The 14863-nt window shown below is 36.5% G+C and overlaps 1 pseudogene; it reads left to right on the top strand.

The window, feature by feature from the left end:
* The first annotated feature begins 6214 nt into the window (after positions 1–6214).
* LOC120073649 overlaps positions 6215–14863 on the top strand; it is a 20660-nt pseudogene continuing 12011 nt past the window's right edge.

The raw sequence follows: 14863 nt of genomic DNA, 5'->3' as shown, positions 1-14863 counted from the left end.
GTCCTAAAAAGGCAGGTGATAAGAAAAGACCCTGAAGTGGCATACACGGTTTTGGCCATTTGGCTAACCCTTAAGTCTTGCTAATTAAAATGATTTTCAAATTCATGATTGTATGTGATTGCATAGCTTGATCCCGGTAGTGGGGCTACTTACTGAGCATTTTATATACTCAATCTTTCCTTTACATGTTTTTAATGTAAAAGCAAAAAACGTATCATGCGTATGACAAGAAGATTCGTGATTGTGCCATGTGACTAGTTTCAATGCTTTCGCTCAGTTTTATGTTTCCAAGTTATTTAATTTTTTGATTTAGGATTGATGTTAGACAGAAAATCTTAAGTTCCAATTGTTATTTTCATAAATATGTTTTTTAGGAGACCTCGAATAAAGGTTTTATTTATTTTATAAATTGTTTTTAAGTTGTCATATTTGTTTTAAAAAATTTTATTTCTATGGTCAAAATTTTTTGGTTTTAAATTTTTATTTATGAAGTAACGATCTTAGTTAGAGATCTCAAAAAATTGGGCCGTTACAAAGGGGACTTGAAATATGGCCTATGTGAAGCAAGCCTTTGGAGGTGGAAAACGGTTCGCCTTGGCCTCGGCTTCCAAGGCCGAGGTGGGTAAGTTTAGGCCTTTGGGGCTTTATATATATATAAACTTATATTTTAACAAAATAAGAGTTTGTTTTTTTTTTTTTTATAATAACAAACTATGAGTTTATTATTATTATTATTATGATTATGTGTGCATGTATGTATGTGTGTGTGTGTATATATATATATGCGTGTGTTATACTCATTGGGATGGGGATGGGGCCAATGTCGAAAATGGGAATGCAATTCCCATCCTCGTCCCAGTTTAGCCAACGAGGAGAGAATTCTCTCTACTTCCTTCTCCATTCCCAATCTAATCGGGGATTCTCCACCTCATACAAGGTAGAATCACCATAGGGTCCTGGTCTCCACGGAGAGAATGGACATCTCTAGCGTGTGTGTGTGTATATATATATCACTATTCATTTGTAATATATAATTAAAATAAATATTGTCAACCATATGTATATCTTTTCTTGTTATATCATAGTTTTTGTTACTTTTTTAGCAAGATATTCAAATTCAAATCAAATTTAAACTCAAATTAATGATATATTACTTTGTTGATAAAAATTACATATAAAAATAATATAAATAGTATTAACTTAAAAAGAAAATCAAATTGATAAAAGAATATGTTATAGGATGGTAGCATCTAGAGTCAACCAAAACTCCTTCTCCTCGTCAGTTTGGGGTATTTTTTTTCTTTGCTTCTGGCGAGAGGAATAATATGGTGAAGTACTTATGAGAACACACATGAATCTTAAACTGTTGGATTTATGTCCTAAAACTTGTGGTTTTTAAACAATGAAACTTATTCTAAAATATTCAATAAGTTCTTACTGAATATATGCATTGCTTATTAGAAATCCAATAAACCTAAAAGACTCATGACTATTACATGAGTACTTGAACTTTATGTGGAGACATAAAAGTGGATCAGGTTCAAGTAAATAGTCAAAGTGATCTATAGTATATGAATAAGGTTGGGTGCCTTATTTTGGTAGCACTATTGGATGCGGCCTACTCTGTAGTTGTTACAAAGAGTTGTAAAGTGCTACAAATGAAATGATCACAATTCGTACATGTTATGATATGAAGAGTGGGGGCGTTCTGTGCAAAAGGGTTTGTACAAGATTGGACCACGAAATCAGTCACTCTTACTTTTTAACATTTTTACTGTTTAAAACTGACTATTTCCAAGCGATGACCTAGGTAACTTGACCTTAATCCCGAGCTAACTATGAACTCCTATTTATTCGGGATTATCCTTAGATTTGCATAAGTGAGGATTGGCTCAACAACGCCGACTCAATAAACTCCCATTTTAGGGGTAAGATCGAATAGATAGCTGGGGACATAGGGTGCAAGATGGAATTCACTTCTACTCGTTTTTAGAGATAGTAGAGAGATTGTTCCCTTAAGTCTTGACTCCAGATCTTGAACAAGGGGCCTCACCCTCTCATTGGTCCGAGAGGGACTCAGGTTGTTGATTGGATCACAAATCAATTGTTTACTAGAGGATTGGTGGGACTTAAGAAACAAGAGGTAATCTCGGGCGTAAAACAAACATTTGACCTAGCCATTATTACGAACAACCTGTGAAGGGTTAACTTACTAATCATGGTTATATCGAGTGAACATAATATATCTACAGTGAGGGGAGTTCAACTATAGGCTTTAGTGGAGTGACCCATTAGTTAACGAATGAGGGTTAATTTGGTTTAATAAGTTTAGCCAATTAATCTCGGATCGTTGGAGGCCATGATCTGTAGGTCCGCGAGGTTCTCCTACTTGCTCATAAATGGATTAGCTTTAGAGTAGCGTGATAAGTTAATTTGAACCGTTCAAATTAGAATTAAAAGAATTAGTAACTATATGAGATATAATTACACATTTAATTTTAAGAATTAAACGAAATTGGAGAATTAATATTTAAATATGATTTAAATATATGAAGGTGGATTTGTGTAAAATTAATTTATTATTTGATATTAAATTAATTAGAATTATTTAAATTGTTTAAATAATTATTTATTAATTTTATTAGAAAACTAATTTATGAAATTAATTTTATCAAATTAATAATATTTTTTATTTTTTAAATCGATTTTGTAAAAATTGAAAAGTTAGAAAAACACAAATAGATTTTTGTTTTTTTTCCACTACACCTTCAAAGTAACTCACACATAACCCACTTCCTTTGGCTTCAATAACTCCAAGCATGAGCTGCATCTCATGCAGCTATCTTCTTTGTATGATAGTCTACAATATTGAGAAGATTGGAGTGGAATTGAGGCATGCAATTGAACGAATTTTTGCTGAAAAATTCGTGTTGAAGAAGGTGCTCTTCAAATGGGTTGCTGCTGTGAGTTCTTCTTCAAGTTCCCTTCATTCAAGCTTATTTTGAGTCCCACAACTCAATCTAAAGCTCTAAGAGGATAGTAGGGAAGATCTGAGGTGGTCTACAACAAGATTTGGAGAAGTTTGCAGCTGAAAATTGAGATTTGAAGAAGTTCTACAAAGGTATGACTTGAAACCCACTTGTTTCTGCAAGAGCATGCTTTAGTTTCAACCAAAATTAATGAATTAGAGTGCTTATTGATCCTTGTTACTTCCATTGCTTGCTGATACATTCCAATAATTGGTATCAGAGCATCTTATAAGCATTCAATTCGGTTTAATTTTGGTGTGGTGGGTGTTTTTCTTGAGTTATATGAAACTGGTGCACTGATATGGTTTTCTGAGATTTGACATTTATTTTCTCTTTGATTTCTTGATTAAATTTGTAATTGGCTCTTGATTGATGAGCTTATATGTGTTCTCAAGAGTCTGTAATTTATTTGGAGTCATTAGAGTTGAAATTAAGATGTAATTGAAGAAACAAGTGAAGAAGGCTGGGTTGCATATTCTAGTTTTTCAGCCTCTGCTTAAATATCGTCGTTGAGGTTTAAATGCGAGACGATGGGAGCTAAACGATGAGAAGAAATGCTAGACGATCATGTAGCTATAGGCGCTGGCGTTGAAGTGTTGTGAGCTAGACGATCATGTACATGCGTTAGCACTACACGATTGTGTAGCTTTGCGTGGGGGCTAAACGATGTGTAGAGGCGCTATACAATAGCGCTACACGATCGTGTAGCTATGCGCGGGAGCTAAATTTATAGAAGGGGTGCTATGCGATAGCACTACATGATCGTGTAGTTTTGCATGACAGTTAAACGATGTGAAGAGGTGTTATGTGGTAGCATTACACGATCGTGTAGTTTTGTTCGCATGCTAAAAAATCAAGAAAAGGCACTGAATGATGGCCTAAGCAATCGTGTAGTTTCAACCAGCACTAAACGATGACTATACGATTGATGAAAAACACTACGCGATCGTGTAGCTTGGTCAGGCGCTATACAATGGCACTACACGATCAAGAAAACACTAAACGATAGTTGTCAGTGCTACATGATGAGCCTCAGCGAGATTTCGAGCATGGACTGAGAGTAGCCGGTTCGACCAGTTTTCTTGAGGTCCTGTCCGGTTCAGCCTCAAAACATTTTTGGCTAGTCTGGTTCAGACTTTTCCAATCCGGTTCAAGTTGTTTGGGTTTGGTTTGAAGCGGTTCGAGCGGTTCAGAAGCGGTTTTGAAGTTGTCACTAATTGTTTTGTAATAATTAGGCTTTTGGTTGCTTGTTTATGCCAAAACTAAAATCATATCAGTTTGTGTTTATTTATGCATTTGATGTATGCTATAATTAAATAAATCTTGTATGTGCATATAGTATGCCATGTAGTTTTGAAATCCCACCATAGGAAGCATGTTACATGCATTGAAAGTATGTTATAAAATGTTATAACATATAGTATGCATGTTAAGGTTTCTTATATTTAATATAATTGTTATATTAAATATTGAATGCCTTTGATGTATGTTGTGCATGTTTAACATGTCTAAAATTTTGTAAGCTATTATAAAATTGGGTTAGACATTTAAAATCCATAATAAAGAACAGTTGCATGCTTATGTAGGTTACCACTCGTTTTAATAGTTAAAATAGGTCATTAAACTTATAAAACTTGGGTTACCAACTCAACCGGTATATAATCCTGTCTAAGGCTAGAGGTACTTAAGTTGACGGTCTACAAAACACCTCTTACCTGGGGATTATGGCTAAATTATTGAGTGTTGTTAATCGGTTTTATGAGCTTACATGAGCGATGTGAGGTAATAAAGCAGTTTTATCACTTAGACATCATAGGTTTAAATCCATTTATAAGTGTTATACTTGGATAAACCACATGGGCTTAGGGTTGTTTTTATTAGCCGAAAAGAACCTAAGTATAAAATTACCCTATTAATAGAACACTTCAGTGGGAGTTCAATAACTTCTATATGATAAAGTTATTAGAACACTTTAATGGGAGATTAATAACATATACGATACGTAATATTTAGCTCTCACGTCCTAAAAGTTCACAATCCAGATTTAAGTGGTACTTCGTGTCACCCTGGGAGTGACCTTCATACAAAAAGTATTTTTTTTAGCCTAAATCTAGATTTCGATGAATAAGGGGAAGTGGTTCAAATATAAGTATATTATATGATACATAGATTTCAACTGCCACGTCTCAACATAGTTTACATCGTGAGATTCATATGACGCTTCGTGTCACCTTGGGAGTGACCTCCATACGGAAAGTGTTTGTATGAGTCAATAACAAGGTAAACGGGGGAAGTTGTTCATAGTAAATGGGTGAAGGATATATGTCAACATATCCTGTGGTCTCTTCCGTTAGTTTGGACCGTGAGATTCCTATGTTGTGCCTACTGGTGTGCTTTAAGTAGCCCTTTGCTAGTCGTTTAACGACGACTATCCCCACGGAGGGTTGTAACATAGGATTCAGAACAATTCAAGCTCCAGAAATGGATAGGATTTCTTAGGTCCATTCCCAACCTTGACTCTCCACTTCGGTAGCATAGTTGGGGCCGACCTCTGACATCTGAAAACGGAGGGTTACACTTACAGAATTACTAAAGAGTTAGTAATTTCTGAGCAAAAGCTATAGCTAAATGACTATCGGAATATGAGTTATTCTGGAGATAGTATTTAGTCAAGAATATCTTGCTGTAGTATCGTTGCAAAAATAATCTTGAGTATATTATTACTTTGCTAAAACTTGATTGGATTTAAAAGAAATTCACTTATAAAATTTGTTTATAATTTCATAATGATGAGTTCATTAGTATAATTGCTGGCATATGATAAACTATTGGGAATAATTATGCGACCTGGAAATCAAATTTGAATACTATACTGGTGATAGACGATTTATGGTTTGTCTTAATAGAAGATTGTCCTCCCGTTCTGAGCTCTAACACAAACCAAACTGTTCGAGATGTGTATGATAGATGGATCGAGGCGAATGATAAAGCTCGTGCTTATATCCTCGCCAACATATTTGATGTTTTGGTGAAGAAACATAAGGATATAGGCACTGCCAAAAGAGATTATGGAATCTCTACGAAGGATGTTCGGGCAACTGATTATGGAATCTCTACGAAAGATGTTCGGGCAACTGTCCTTCTCCCTATGGCATGATGCTATCAAGTACATTTAAAACTGCCGCATGAAAGAGGGGGCATCTGTTCGTGAACATGTCTTGGACATGATAGTCCATTTTAAAGTGGCAGAAGTAAACGACGCTGTTATTGACAAGAGAAGTCAAGTAGGTTTTATTCTAGAATTTCTTCTAAATAGTTTTCTGCAATTTTGCATGAATGCACTCATGAATAAAATTGAATACACTTTGACTACTTTGTTGAATGAGCTACAGGCTTACCAGACTATGTTGAGAACTAAAGGTCTAGAATTAGAAGTAAACGTTACTACAGCTGAAAAGAGAGGAACATCCTCCAAAAAGCCTGATGTTGCTTCTTCTTCACAGAGTAAGAGTATTCCTATGAAGAAGAAAAAAGGGAAAGGGAAGAAGAAACCCGATGGAAAGAAAAGCAAGAACAACGTTGCAGACAAAGGAAAGTGTTTTGATAACGGATAGAAATGCACGTTATTACAACGCAAAGTCATAAAACAATGCAGGATTGCGAAGGCAAAAATATACAATATTGCATCCAAAAGAATTAAGTTCACAACATTGCGATCGCATGCGTCCATCGCATTAAAACAACTAACTTATGTATTTTTGTGCAGAAAATGCGTTGACGCAAGGCGGAAATGCGATCCGAAGAAATTAACGTCCGAACGCATAAGAGATTATGGCCGCAAGGCTATGCAATCATTTGCACTTGCAAATATTTGCTCAAGAAGGTGGCCGCATAGAGCCAACGCATCAAGGTAGGCGCATCTGGGTGAAAGCTTAATAAATCACGATGGGACAGAAAGCTGATGACAATCGATTTCGAATTAAATTGACAAGCCATTAACGACCCACTGTAGCAAGTACACTCAACTTTTTGGTGACAATTATTCGGCGCTTCAGATAGAGAATTAATGTCATCCCATCAGTGCAATCATAAAAGAGAACAAGCTTTTCACCCTGAAGCTCTATAAATACCGAAGGCCACCTTCATTAAAAGAGTTCGACCAGTTAGTTAGTTAGCCTTGTTCTTAGTTATTTTTTTATACTTAGAAGGTGGAAGCGAGAGGAGGGAAAAGACGCTGAAAGATCGTTCTGGTTAGCTCGAGAGAGTGCCAGGGAGCGTGGAAAGCATATAGAGGCCCGACTCTTGTGAGAGCAAGAACATCTTTTGAGCAGAGTAGAGAATAACAGTGTAAAAGCCTTGGGAAGCAAGAGATTGCTAGCATGCTCTTTATTCTTATTTCGCATTGTTATTCTGTACTTCGATTATATATATATATAATGGAACTTGCTTTTCTACATCTATTCATTCTCTGTAAAATATGAAGTAGCTAAATTTGTCGAATGTGTTGAAAAGTACTTAGCTAACATGACCTAGGATCATCATTGCATGCGATCATCTTGTCTTAAGTTACGCCCATCACCCTTTAGAGCTACTCGAGAAAGAGTCTAAAGAAAGAACCTAAGACTTGGGAAAGCTAGGTTAGAATCTAGACTCGAGAGAGCAAGATTAGATCTACATAAACAAGAGATAGAGAATTAGAGATAAGCTCTATTTGCTAGCATGCATCGCAAGTACCCTAGAAATAGGTCATGATAGTATGCGGTTGCCTTGTGTATGTGTGTGTCATTCGTCATCACATAGACAAGAATAGAGGCTTAAATGTAGGTCCTATAGACACCATCGCATACATCGCTTGCATTCTAAAACTAAAAGCAGTAGCATTTGCATTGAGAGATGATTTGCTGTTGTATGTATGTAGCATGATTGCATAACATGAACGCATTCCTAGGAAGTATTAGCTGAATCCTTTCTCAACCCGTTCCCGCACATACTCATCGCATCTTCCGTATTATTAACTCTTTTCTCAAATCTGGCACATAACTTTTATATTTCAAAAACCAACCAACCAACGCATTGATTTAATTGTTACCGCAAAGTGATCTAAAATTACCATCGCACATTGTCTTCCTTAGTCCTTGTGTTCGACCTTAGGCTTACCAGGAAACTCAATAAGGTTTATACTTGGACTTTGCTGAGAAAACTTGCATGCACAACGCATTTTCCACCAACCCATCCCTTTTCATTATTTCATCGCATAACAACAATGCATCATGTTGCCACTGCAACGAAGAAGGATACTAGAAGAGAAACTGCCCTCAGTATCTTGCTAAGGAGAGAGCAGAGAGCAAAATAGGCAAACTAGTTCCTGAGGACTGCTTGCTCAGCTTAACCAGTGGGAGATGTTGCTGATGATAACCTTACTTGCTTTTGTTATCTTGTAAAAGAACAAAATGTATATATTTTTTTGTAAATGAAATGTTCATTTTTCGTAAAATATGTTTGTTCTATCTCATAAGCAATTTCTGTTAAGAATCAAACTAGTTAAAAGCCATTTGCAAATATTCAGATATTTAAAGCGGCTAGAAATCGATTAGATTAAAGTATAGAAAATTTAAAGATTTCTATATCTGACTGTTAACAAGAGTTGTTAAGACAGGTCAGATGCGTCTTACTCAAAGAGTTGAGAGTACCTCAATGTATTGGGAGGAAAGTATGACTTCCTGGTCATTATTGAGAATAAGATGCATTCCTCATATAGTTTAATAAGAAGTCTATTGTACATTAACATGTTTACAATGATTGTCTTGGCTAAAGTGTTTGAGAATCACCTAGTAAGACTAGGAATACCAGGTTAATAACCTAGGGAAAGTGGGAGAAATATTAGGTATGGGATACCGAATGGTAAACCATGGGTATGGGATACCCTAGTTTATTGTATTTCTCTATAAAACTTAGAAACTCAGTCTTATATATTCGTATATATAAGTTACCACTGGAGTTTTAGTCCAAGTTGGAGTTTGCTGGGTTTTATGTCCTAAAACTCATGGTTTGTAAACAATGAAACTTATTCTGAAAAATTCAATAAGTTGTTATTGAATATATGCATTGCTTATTAGAAATCCAATAAACCTAAAAGACCCATGACTATTACATGAGTACTTGAAATTTATGTGGAGACATAAAAGTGGATCAGGTTTGAGTAAATAGTCAAAGTGATCTATAGTATATGAATAAGGTTGGGTGCCTTATTTTGGTAACACTATTGGATGCGGCCTACTCTGTAGTTGTTACAAAGAGTTGTAAAGTGCTACAAATGAAGTGATCCTAATTCATACATATTATGACATGAGGAGTAAGGGCGTCCTGTGCAAAAGGGTTTGTACAAGATTGGACCACGAAATCAATCACTCTTACTTTATAACGTTGTTTATTGTTTAAGACTAATTATTTCAAAGTAATGACCTAGGTAACTTGACCTTAATCCTAAGCTTGAAGGAAATCCAACTTTGAGATTTCCATGAGTAGCGGAAATAAGAACATTCCAAATTACAATCATGAACGGACTCCTCTGCAACACGATGAACGAACTCCTCCAAAGCACCACGAACGGCCTCCGGAAAACCTTGACGATGTCGAGTTGAGTTTGACACCACCAACAAGGCGACCTTGGTATTCTTGGTGTGAGAATCCAAAGGGTGGGCTCTGTTTGGACTTGGTGTGAGGTAGACAAACGGAGGAAAGACAGATCGTGTACACAACTGGGTAAGTGGGAGAAGTCGGAGATCAATTGTATAGGTTGATGCCCAATCGTTTAGATAAAGCTATGCGATTATCTAGCAAAAGCTATGCGATCGTTTAGCTTTATCCTTTAGCTTGGTCGATTCTACATGATCGTTTACCTTGGGCCAGCAATCGTCTAGCAAAACTATGCGATCGTTTAATAAACACTGCACGATCGTTTAGCTCGCACCTGCATGATCGTTTAGCTCGCCCAGCCATCGTTTAGTATGACTTCCGTTAGTTTCTTTTCACCGGAGAGAAAACTCAAATTCTTTTCAAAACTTTTGTGAAAAAACTTCTTTTTCAAAATAGGAAACCGATTTCCTTTTAAACTCACGGTTACCATGATCAATAACCATTCACTACTTTGGTTATTTAAAAGAAAAAGAATTAATTATCCAATAATTAATATTATTATAAACATAAATGATAACCAACTTATCATACTATATTTATAACCTATAGTTTTAATATTTCATCTCATGAAACATATAAACCATAGTTCTTTTCCTATTCCATGGTACTTAATGTAAATCTCATTTACATCAATCCTCCACTAGATGTATCTTATGCATCATACCGATTATATCATATATAATCAAGATACCTCTTGTCAATTTCAACATTTCAAATTAACACAAAGAACTGATCCTTCAACATGAATCCAAGCTACTAAGGGGACCTCATGAACTTGTAGATCCGAAGCTCCAACAGTACGTGAATAACTGACTAAACTCTTTAGTCACGGGATCCACCATTCGTTAACTGCCAGGCACTCCACTAAAGACTGACAGCTGAACTGTCCTCAGTACAAAAATATTATGTGTCTATCTTAAGCAATCAGTAGTATGACAACCCCTCACAGATCGCTCGTAAGTATAGCTGGGTCAATAACCGTTATGCCCCTGTAGTTACATCTGTCTCCTAAAGTACCACTGATCCCTCTAATGAACATAAATCATAGTCCTACTATGACTGAGTCTTCTCTTTCGAAGAGAAGCTATGGCCACTATGTTCAAGCGCCAGAATCAGCCCTTAAGGGAACAATCTCTCTACTTATCCCTACTTCGGGAAAGGAGTGAATTCTATATTGTGAGTTGAGTTCCAAGCTCCCAGATCAGACAAGTCCCCAAAAAGATAGGCATGTTGAGTTGGCAATCTGGCCACTCTCACCCATACTAATCAAAGGATTGCTGTCTAAGGCAGGAGGAGTTCATAAAACACTCAGGATTGAGGTCGTGTCACCTATGGTCGTTTAGGTCAGATGCAAGTCTCTAGTATCAACGGTGTTATATACAGAGTCTAGTCATCTCGTGGTCTAGGTCTTATACAAACTCTTTGTATAGGACATCCCCACTCCACGTCTCCACACGAATGGTTAGGATCAACCATCTGTAGTAGTTTACAACACTTGCAAACCTCTACAAAGCGGGTCGTATCCATAGTATCACTAGGATCGAGTATCCGACCTTAATCCTTATACTACAAACCGATTTAAGTTATCACTTAAGGCATGATCCACTTGTATATCACATATACATGTTTAAGTTCACATAAGATAACCAAGGAGCTCTGTTTATTGGATATGAGTAAATGCCAGAATTAAATAATACTTATTTTATTCATTAAACAATGTGTATCTTTACAAACGAGACTCTGGGAGAATTAAGACACCAAGTCCGCATGCAACTCTGAATTATCGATTTTAGGTCTAATTTCCTTTATAATAGTTATAAATAGAAACAACCACAACGGGAAGCTAACACATGTAAGGCATTCATAACGATTATAAACGGGCTAAGTGTCATGCTCAATGCATTGTCCCTTCATTGCTACTTCTTTGATATAACACTTATACAAAACCGCAATGAAACAAGCAAAATATGCTTCCATTCACCCATAGACTATAAGATTTATAATAAAAGGATGATGCATGATGATGCTCACTGCATGCAAAATATAACTCTTATATTTCATGATGCATGCGCATGCTTTCAAATAATTTTTTCATGCAATATTATAATATTTATAATACATGATGCATGAGTAATTGTACAACCTAAGGTGGGTTTTTAACTATATGACAAACACTTTGACATATAAGAACTATACATCACATGTATAAGCAATAAAAGTTGATGAATCGGGTAAAATTGCCTTAAAATTCAAAAAGGAAAGCTAACTATAACAAAGACAAGGAGTCTCCGGTTCAAATAGGCGAATCGGGTCTTGAACCGCTCGGTAAAGCATCGATTCTTCAACCAACCATCGTGTATTAAACACCCTACGATTGTCTATACGATAAAACAAACACTTCGTTCTATCGCTTACCAGTGCTCCCGGAGCTAAACGATCGTTTAGCATTTACTATACGATTGTCTAGAAAAATCCAAATTCATCCGCAAATGCAGAGAACGGTTAACTACAAATGTAGAAACCCATTGCGACTGTACAAAGCATTCAATTCAGATCTGTAATTTGGAATATCAGAGAACTTGGCTCTGATACCAATTGAAGGAAATCGACACTCGAGATTTTCGTGAAAAGCGGAACAAGACAATTCCAAATTACAATCATGAATCATCAGATATTTATAGCCGACTTCCATACAAACGGTTATACAAATAATACAGAGAAATTACAGCATGAACATTAAATGTACAGAGTGAAAAACTATACTAACAAAGCCAGAAGTGTCTCCATGCTCTGATGTGCGACTGTAACACCAAACGAACACAACACGAACACTTCGCACTCGTCCTCAACGATCTCCTCGGTCACGATCTCTTCCGCAACACGAACGGACTCCTTCAAAGCACCACGAACGACCTTCTTAAATCCTCGACGATGTTGAGTTGAGTCTGACACCACCAACAAGGCAACCTTGGTATTCTCGGTGTGAGAATCCAGAGGGTGGGCTCTGTTTGGACTTGGTGTGAGGTAGACAAACAGAGGAAAGACAGATCGTGTACACGACTAGGCAAGTGAGAGAAGTCGGAGACCTATCATATAGGTTGATGCCCAATCGTTTAGATAAAGCTATGCGATCGTCTAGCAAAAGCTATGCGATCGTTTAGTCCTTAAACTGATAGATATAATTATGTCCACTCGATATAACATGATTAGTAAGTTAACCCTTCATGAATAACAGGTTGGGTCAAATGTTTGTTTAACCCCTGAGATTACCTCTCGTGCCCTTAAGTCCACTGATTCTCTAATGAATAATTGATTTGTGATCCCATCAACAAACCGAATCTCTCTCGGCCAATGAGAGGTAGGGCCCTTTGTTCAAGGCCCGAAGTCAGCATTTAAGGGAACAACCCCTCTACTATCCCCTAGAAATGGTGCGTGAATTCCATCTTGCCTCTATGGTCCCCAGCTATCTATCAAGTCTTACCCCTAAAATGGGAGTTTATTGAGCCGACACTGTTACCAACCCCCACCTAGCAAATTTAAGGATAATCCTGAATAAACAAGAGTTCATAGTTAGCTCTATTGGGATTGATGTCTTAATTCTCCCAGAGTTTGTTGTTTCCAAAAGATACACATTGTTTAATGAATAAAATAAGTGTTATTTAATTTTGGCATTTACTCATATCCAATAAACAAAGCTCCTTGGTTATCTTATGTGAACTTAAGCATGTAATATGTGATAACCTAAATAGGTCTGATAGTATAAGATTAAGGTGGGATACCTGATCTTTGTGACATTATGGATACGACCCGCTTTGTAGAGGTTTGCAAGTGTTGTAAACTACTACAGATGGTAGATCCTGACCATTCATGTGGAGACGTATGAGGGGGGTGTCCTATACAAAGAGTTTTTATAAGAGTTGGACCACGAGATGACAAGACTCTGATATAACATCGTTAATACTAGAGACTTGCATCTGACCTAAACGACCATAGGTGACACGACCTTAATCCTGAGTGTTTTGTGAACTCCTCCTGCCTTTGACGGCGATCCTTTGATTAGTATGGGTGAGAATGGCCAGATTGCCAACTCAACATGCCAACTTTTTGGGACTTTGTCTGATCTGGGAGTTGGTAACTCAATTCATAATATGGAATTCACTTCTTTCCCGAAGTAGGGATAAGTAGAGAGATTGCTCCTTAAGGGTTGATTCGGGGCTTAAACATAGGGCCAATAGCTTCTCTTTGGAAGAGAAGACTCAGTCATAGTAGGGACTATGAATTTATGTCATTAGAGGATTAGTGATACTTAAGGAGACAAATGTAACTACAGGGGCATAACGGTTATTGCCTAGTTGTACTTACAAGCGATCTATGAAGGGTTGTCGCACTGCTATTGTTTAAGATGGACACATAATATTCTGTAGTGAGGAGAGTTCAGCTGTTGTCTTTAGTGGAGTGCCTGACAGTTAACGATGGTAGATCCTGTGACTAAAGAGTTTAGTCAGTTATTCATGTACGGTTGAGCTCGGATCTACAAGTCCATAAGGTCCTTAGTAGCTTGGATTCATGTTGAAGGATCAGTTCTTGGTGTTGATTTGAAATGTTCAAATTGACAAGAGGTATCTTGATTATATATGATATAATCAGTATGATGTATAAGATACATCTAGTGGAGGATTGATGTAAATGAAGTTTACATTAAGTACTAATGGAATAGGAAAAGAACTATGGTTTATATGTTTCATGAGATGAAAATATTAAAAATATAGGTTATAAATATAGTATGATAAGTTGGTTATAATTTATGTTTTATAATATATAATTATTAGATAATTAATACTTTTTCTTTTAAAATAACCAAAGTAGTGGGTGGTTATTGATCATGGTAACCATGAGTTAAAAAGGAAATCGATTTTCCTATTTTGAAAAAGAAGTTTTTTCATAAAAGTTTCGAAAAGAATTTGAGTTTTCTCTCCGCGAAAAGAAACTCATGGAAGTCTTCAAGTAAATACAGATTACTAAACGATGGCTGGGCGAGCTACGATCATGCAGTGTTTACAACGATCGCATAGCTTTGCTAGATCGATCGCTGGCCCAAGGTAAACGATCATGTAGAATCGACCAGCTAACGAATAGAG

Source organism: Benincasa hispida, chromosome 3 (genome assembly GCF_009727055.1).
Source record: "Benincasa hispida cultivar B227 chromosome 3, ASM972705v1, whole genome shotgun sequence".
NCBI classification, from domain to species: Eukaryota; Viridiplantae; Streptophyta; class Magnoliopsida; order Cucurbitales; family Cucurbitaceae; genus Benincasa; species Benincasa hispida.
Note: the sequence above shows the minus strand (reverse complement) of the source record. Positions and strands in the feature narration are given on the sequence as shown.